At 47.0% G+C, this 7,882-nt stretch overlaps 1 long non-coding RNA gene across 3 annotated transcripts; it reads left to right on the top strand.

The window, feature by feature from the left end:
- The first annotated feature begins 7 nt into the window (after positions 1–7).
- On the top strand, positions 8–7,224 carry LOC141751248 (uncharacterized). Of its 3 annotated transcripts, none has more exons than XR_012589916.1 (4): positions 8–470; positions 3,839–4,134; positions 4,481–4,576; positions 6,137–7,224. It is a non-coding gene; the product is annotated as an uncharacterized LOC141751248 (long non-coding RNA). The 3 variants fall into 3 exon arrangements; XR_012589915.1 differs by lacking the exon at positions 6,137–7,224 and adding an exon at positions 5,068–6,075 and having other exon boundaries at positions 20–470; XR_012589917.1 differs by lacking the exon at positions 6,137–7,224 and adding an exon at positions 5,068–6,075 and having other exon boundaries at positions 42–470; positions 4,400–4,576.
- Positions 7,225–7,882: the final 658 nt, after the last annotated feature.

Genomic DNA, 7,882 nt, shown 5'->3' with positions numbered 1-7,882 from the left:
AGCAACGGGGGCGGGGCGTGCTGGCTGCGGGGCCGGTCGTCGGGCTCGCCAGGCGCGCGACTGCGCTCGCGCCTGCCCCCGCGCCTGCCCCGTCTCTCCCGTCTCGGTTCAGGCGTCGCCGCGCGGCGCCCCCAGGGGAGGAGCCGTTCGCGGCGGCACCGGCTGCTGCCTCGTCGCGTCAGCCCAAGGACCGGGCCCGCTCGGGCCGTCAGCGCCGTGCCGCGAGGGTCTGCCGGGCGGGGAATGTGGCCTGTGGCCTCCCGGGTCATCGCGGTGGAGACGTACGCCGGCTGCGCTGGGCCTCGAGGAGCGCTCGTTTGACCGTGGGGCGTCAGGGACAAAGTCTGAGTCATGACCCTGCGGATTTCAGGGAAAAAGGTGTCATTCCTGCTGAGGAGGAGTGTTGGGATCTCTGCGGCCAGCTGTGGGGTGGAGGAACCACGTGCCTCTGCTACAGTGGAAGATGAGTGGTGAGAAAATGTTACTGTTTGCATGTCTTCTCCTTTTCTTGCAGCAAGACCCCTTGAAAGCACGACCTTGACAGGCTAGTGGTCATATTGGATGATTCGAGGTTGCCTTGTTTTATGGGAGGCGGGGGACTGCACTTGCCAGTGCATAGATGGGTTATGAAGGCAGCTTCTGACATGAGCCGGGTTGGGCTGCAGATGGCAGTGGACGGTGGTGTAAAAGGGCTGGGAGTATTGAGACAGGTGTGTGGTGGAGGTGTCGGATGGCAGAGGGAGGGAAAGTTAAGTCACAGTAAGTTTCTAGGCAAAGAATCTCTGAGTACCCTTCCAGTAGTTTCCTGTGCTGTCCTGCGAGGGGGTATTTTTCTGTGTCCTGAAAGTGAACGAAATGCATAAGCCTGCATCTTGGAGATGCTTTCTGCCAGTGATGCTGCTGAGATGCAGGGTTTTCTGCATCATTCTGCCTGGTTGGTGTTGCAGACCCAACTGTGAGGGCAGAGGTTGCTGTGTTGTGTGCCAAGGCCTGAGCTACAACTGCCTGTCGAGCAGGAGCTGCAGTATACCCCTTGGACGTAAGAAGCAGCATCTGAGCAGGAGGACTAGGCTACAAGGGTATATGGGTACCCGTGTTTTTCTGTGGAGGGTGGTTGTTAAGAACCTGCAGCATAAGTGTGCAGGGAGGGGTGAGTCAGAGAATGCATGCATTAGGAACCTGATGGGACCGTGTCACTCCTCTTCAGATGTGTGGCATGTGTAGTGTATTCCTCCGTGCACTATTGCTGAAGAAGAGTTCAGGAAGACCCTCTTGCCGACTCGTGAGGTTCAGACTGGAGCCCTTTGCTTTCTAAACGGCTTCTAGTCAGTTTAATGCAGCTCAAGCTGGGTGCTTCCAAGAAGAGGGACCCCCTTGGTTATTTTTCTGTGCTTTTTAAGCCTCACAATCTATGACATAAGCTGATCATGCACCTGTCCACACGACAAAGGCATGTCTTTTGTCCAATCAAGTGTCCTCTTCAATGATTGGAATTTTGATGCAGGTGCTTTTACCTCCTTACACAGTTTCATAATCTCTTTGTCCCATCTGCACCTGGGTCTCATCTGTCTTCTGGATTTCATCCGCCTTCTGCTGACTCTGGGAGGAATGGTCTCTTTCTTTACTATCTGCACCTGAAATTCACGTGTCATCTGCTGACTCCAAGTAGAATGGTTCCTTTCTTCATTTCCAAGAATTATAGTTTGAGCATACAATCTTCATTACTATTACTTATACAATTTTTTTATGTTAGTTAAATTATAATGTATCAAAGTCATACAAAACTACTAGCCATCCTTCTTGGACTAGGAAGGAGTTCAGCCTAAATTCACTATGTTGCTGGATTACAGCTCATGGCCTAAGGCAGGCTTCACCAATCTAGCTATGTATGCTAAGCAAAACTTCCGTTTACAACAACCGTTGAGGTCTGAGTCCTGCTGCAAAGGGAGGGATCAAATACCAGCAAAACTTTTTATGTGTCAGGTTGTGGTATCCCAGAGTTTTCCTATGGAAAATGAGTGTGAATATGTGTCAGATTTGCATGGGGAGTGCTTATAGAGCACTGCAGACTCAAAACTGGAAGGGATCTTTTTACTGAACGTTGAGGGACTTTGGCTGTTTTTCTCCCTGTCATGCACGCGATCCCTGTGATTTGGCCTGCAGCAGCGCTGAGATAATCATGGTTCCCCGCAACCTCCTGTGCTGAGAGGAAAAGCCGTGTGCTAGAATATGAGGAGAAAGCTATGTGGAGAAAATGAGACAAGTGTACTCCTTGCATGTGTATTAGGGAGTGCACTGTACAAGGCTGTGCTCCACAGCCTTGGAGTTGGGGGTGTTGTGATGGCATGGGCAGAACTAGTAGCAGGAGTACACAAGAGCAGCTTAAACGAGAGCGGTCAGCCAGAGGCAGGGGAGGAAGCAATGCTCTATTAGTTGGGGTGTTGGACCATATGTACAGATTGAGATGTGTGTTGTGTAGATCATTCTGAGTCACTTAAAGCAATTAAGGTTTAGAGCATAATGGCAGAGGCAGTGGGTTCTATTTGTGTTCACAAGAGGGCAAGCTTTGTTGAGTTCTGCTTAGATACATAACCTTGTACCTGTGGAGGAAGCTGCAGTGCTGGTATGGAAGCGGAAACTTTTTTTTCTTCAGTCTTGGCCTTTGTGGTAGGAGGCAGGCTGAACATAGGACCAGAACTGTTGATCACAGCTGAGTAAGAGTTTCAATGCCCTTGACTTTCATCAAAAAGTGTAGGTGTGGGTATATAGAGGCAACAGTGTGGTGTCTAGGAATGTCTTCTACCAAAGGATAGCTATGGGTCAGCATTCCCCCTTTCCATCAGTGGTTTGCAAATCATGGGTTATTACTCACAGCTCTGGCAAGGATGTTGCAAAACTACCTATCACTCAAGCTTTTTGATCAAGACAAATCAGAGTCATTTGCTTTCTCCTCTCTGGCCTTGCCTCGTGATGGCCACGAAAGGTCAGTGTAGTAGTTTGTAGTTCTTCATGGCAGTGCATGGCCATTATGTGGTTTGCTAAATGTCTATAACTAACACAATTCATAAACCTAAGTATAATTGCTGAAATTATTACTATAGAGCATAGAACCAAGTGAGAAATTTCTGCAATTGCTGAAAATGTCTCCAAGTGACAGAATGAGAGATGTATGCACAGTACCTATAACTGAAGGGTAGCAATCGCTGCTGAGCAATGTTCTGGCAGCCCGTGTATCTCAGATCCTCGGTCTTGCCTCACGGTCTCCATCGTGGCATTATAACTTTGTCAGCCATTGCTTATCAATGCAGTTGTGGTAAAATCTGTCATTCTTCAAAAACATACAGTAAAATTCAATGTCCTACAGAAAAACATAAACCAACAGTTACTATATAAGCACATGAGGATATCTAATGCACAAGTGGATATGCTGCCATAAGAAATTAAAATCTCTGAACTCTGTTTTAAGTTGCAATTGATTGGGGTTTTTTCCTGACATTATGCAGAGTGCTCTGAAGTACTTAATTTCTCTCTGGCTTTCAGTGGTGCATTTTCCCGGCAGCCCAGTAGCATCTCGGTCGGGCAGTGCTGCTGGCCAGATGTCCCTCCTCCTTGTGTAGCACACAAAAAAAACCCAGTCAAATGATAAGTGTGTATTTTTGAGGTAGATAGTGTAATGGTGTCAATTCACAGCTGTGCAAGTTAAATTAGTGCCAGAGGAAAGCCAAATACTTTTAGAGTATGAGTATTTTTATTGGATGTATATAAATGTACACACAACTTCTCAGCATAAAGTGAATGACTGAGCTTTGTTCTTTATTGTTCCTTTTGCTCTTCACAGTTTTACCCTTCCCTCTTGACTGCATTGACCCAGCGAGCGAGGTGAACAGCAGGAGCAGCAGCGCGAGGGCTGTAGCTGTGGTGGTGGGTCCGTCTGGTCTGAGAGCGTGCCATACTTTTGCTGTTGGGAGGTGGAAGAGAGAATGTGCCTGATAAATCCAAGAGCAGTCAAAAGCTGGGAGGGAGCCTGAGCAGTTTTGGTGTTGCAACAGCAATTTGAAAAGATCTTGACCATTGGGAGAAACAGCCTGGAAAAAAATCACCGCTTTTTTGCAAGGAGGCAGTTTAGAAGGACAGGTGGGTTGCTGTACCCTTTAACAAAAATATTCAACTTGGGACGTATGGGGTGAGGAAACCTTGGCTCTATGTAGGCTTGACAAATGTGTGGAGGCGTCCGTGTCTGTCACCTGCGTGTGTCTGGGAAAGTGGCTGTAGTGCAACTAAAGCTGCCAGTGAGCCAAAAAAAGGCAGGTTTGTCCCAAAAATGCAAAAGCTCTAGTGGCCCGTATCAACAACTGTGCCAGAGATGGTGCCAGATACTTTTTCCTCCACTTGTCTGTAGTCTTCACAAACCTCCATGAAAGAAAGAAGCTTTAGATTCCTACCAAGCTTTATACTAAAGGATTTTTTCCCCTCTCGTGAGAATGTCAACTGCCGGCGTTTCTCCATGGTCGCCGTTTCTTCTGCCACGACAGTACAGGACAGACGGAAAGGATCTGGCGTGCTCTGCGAGTACAAGGTACATCTCCAATGTGTGCCTGCATTTTTCCCTAAGGTCCTCGTAGTATGGGCTTTGAAGTTAACATGAAGGATATGACAGCTCTCCTTCTGTAGTTTTTCTATGAAATATTTTAATACAAATACTAAAAATAAATTAAGGTCTGTTCTGGAACACATTACCCCCATGCAAAGCTTACTTCCCTCCATTTATTTATCTTTTCCTGAAAGCATAACCTTCTATTTCTGCCTGCTATCTATTAAATGATACTGTGAAAATATTTTATACTAAAAGAGGGAAGAAACTGTTTGTAAGGGTTCACATGTTCAGAAGAAGCAGCCTTTGTTTTCATGATAAAAGCTTTATGCTTTTTCAGTCAGTAAATTTAAAAAATATCTTATGTAGTATTCAAAAACTTTACTGAGATACTGGCATCTGTACTGAAAGCAATCAAGCTCAAAGAGACATGGACAAAACGGGACAAATCAGTGTTGCTTCTGCATGTTTTCTAGGCTTTCCCATGAAGCATCAGCAGCCGCGTAACTAGTGATGGCGAGTCGTGGTGTGGTTTTCATGAGTTGTTGCTTCCAATAATGTCCTTTGTCCATAACCTACAGTGTGTCATTTTCACTTCAGTTGGAAAGAAATTTTTCTGAAATATAAAAGTTTCTCATTCAAAGAAGTTGCCTTTTATGAACTTAGCATCAGAGTGGATCTTCAGGGATGATGCATGTGGCAGTAGAAGTCATCAGCAACAAGCCTTTACGCTCTCTTTTAAAAAAGAAAAAGAAAATTCCTTCCAAAGGCCCAAGCACAGCACATCTTCCAACAGTGGATGGCATGGCCTGTCTTTGGGTTCTCAGTTGTAATACCATAAAAATGTGTTTCTCTGCATTTCAGCACAGCCAAAAGCATTAGCCAACCTCTAGTCCATTTTGGCAGCCTCATGGCTTGCAGCACTGGCGATTTGATTCCACACACCCCCTCGTCCTGAAAAGTAAAATAATTTGGGGGACCTTTTATCTTGCTGATTTTTCTATGCTAAATGAAACTTTTAAAAAAAAAGTTAAATTGTATAATTTACAAACTGACTTGCATGGTTTAAACTGCAACTGCCAGTATAGCTGTAGCATACAATTTATGAGGTGTACTTTACCAGTTAGGTATCTGTTCTAAAGCTTTAAAAAGAGAGGCAACTGAATGTAATGGGGGTTTCTTTTTCTGATATTTAGATGGCGTGCTCTGAAGTACTTTATTTCTGTCTTGCTTTCAGTGGCGCGTTTCCCCGGCAGCCCAGTAGCATCTCTCAGGCAGTGCAGCAGGCCAGATGTCCCTCCTCCTTGTGTAGCATGCAAAAAAACCCCATAGTCAAATTATAGCCGTGTATTTTGGAGAGAGAGAGTATCAACTCACAACTGTGCAAGCTAAATTAGTGCCAAAGGAAAAGTCAAATACTTTCATAGTATAAGTATTTTTATGGGATGTATATAAACCTTTTCAGCATAAAGTGAATGATTGAGCTTTGTTCTTTATTGTTCCTTTTACCCTTCTTCTTTACCCTTCTTGGCTGCATTGACCCAGCAAGCGAGGTGAGCAGCGGCAGCAGCAGCAGCAGCAGCAGCAGCGCGAGGGCTGTAGCTGCAGCAGTGGGTCCATCAGCATTACGGTGGGTCCATCTGGTTTCGGCACAGCCTGGTCCTGCCGCCCCCCCACGGTGATCCCCCTGTGGCCATGCTGGGAGGAAGGGGCCAGGGATTTCCAACACTGGCCAGGAGGGTTACTGCTACGCTAAGAACATGTTCAAAATCACATCAATTAGTCTTAATCCTGACTTTAAGAGTTGAGGTGGCGCGGGCTTTTGAAGGCTGTGCTGTATTTTGAGCTGAGTTGTTTCCCCAGAATCCTCCTGTAGCTCAGCTACTGTTCTACCCCTCAGTCTGACAGAATTCCTCTACTCTCTTCTGTGCCGTATTTTTAGCACGCTGAACGGGGAGGGTTTTTTTCCAGGTGCCTCATTGTAGGCGTCTCGTGCTCCTCGAGAGATGCCCCAACCCAGGTTTGCAGCTGGTGGCGGAGCCCCCCTGGGGGGAAGGGGCCAGCCCTGGGTCTGGGCGTTTTCTTCATTTTTTTGGATGAATAAAAAAGGGGCGAGCGGTGTGTTCGGAGGGGTGATGATGTCATTTGGGGCACCGTGATGTCACTGGGGCAGCGATGATGTGGCAGAGGAGCAGGTGAGGGGGGGATGTGCGGGTTATGGTATGTTCCTCCCCAAAAGAGGCAGGTCACAGCCCCAAAATGTCTGAAAATTTTTGTGTGTGTGTGGTGGTTAAAAAAATGTTTAAACCTGTAAATATGGGTGTGAGGCATTGGAACAGAGAGCAATCTCTCTTTTTTATATCTATTGAAAAATAATATTCATTTCTGTATATAAAAGGAGTTCAAAATAAAAAACTCAAAGGATCCTATACAATATCAAGGAGCTTGACTATGAAAAGATTTGGAAAAGATGTATTTATAAAGCTATTCAAATGTCAGAATATATGTCTAAACAGCTAGTCTAATTAGATGTTCTGTATAATAAGCGTTAACATATGAGTCTAAATAGATCTGACTCTGTTTAACAGCTATTCTGTAGAAGTGTAAATAGCCAATATGTATTCTCTGATGTATATGTGTGTAGATCGATACAGCAGTGTAGATGTCTGTGCCATAGGAGGTCTCTAAAACGCAAAGAAAGCCTGTTTATATCTCTAAGGATTCCATGATTTTATATTATATAAAGGAGTTTAGACTACGAAAAGATTTTTCGAAAGATTTCTTTAGAAATCTTTATATTTATTTATTTATTTATTTATTTATATATTTATTGCCCCCCCCGCCTACTGTACGGCTGTACTGCGCACGCGCGGCCCCCCTCCTGCCGTACCGCGCACGCACAGCACACCGCCTGCTGCTGGCACGGGAACGGCAGCGAGCCCAGCACCGCAGGGCACCGGCGGGACTGGTCGTCCAAACCCAAGGCTTTTTCGACCAAAAGCCGGCACTGCAGCCGGGGAGACGCCGGCTGCCCCCTCGGCCCCGCCTCTCCGCCCTCCTCTTCCGTCCCCCTCAGCCCCGCCTCCTGCCCCGCCGCACCCACACGCAGCCGCAGCGGTCAGTGCCACCCCCGAGCTGCGGGAGCCCGGCTCACCCTCGAAGTGCCGGAGCCCAGGGAGCGCTGCGGGGGGGCCAGGCCGCGCAACGGGAGAAAAAGCCGAGTTTGGGTGAATTCCCCGCCGGCCGGGCGTCTTCACCATGGCAACGGCTCCCGGGCGGGAGGGTGGGCCA

This window comes from Larus michahellis, chromosome 14 (genome assembly GCF_964199755.1).
Source record: "Larus michahellis chromosome 14, bLarMic1.1, whole genome shotgun sequence".
In the NCBI taxonomy this organism is placed as follows: domain Eukaryota; kingdom Metazoa; phylum Chordata; class Aves; order Charadriiformes; family Laridae; genus Larus; species Larus michahellis.
The sequence above is the reverse complement of the archived record's forward strand: the minus strand, read 5'-3'. Positions and strand labels throughout refer to the sequence as shown.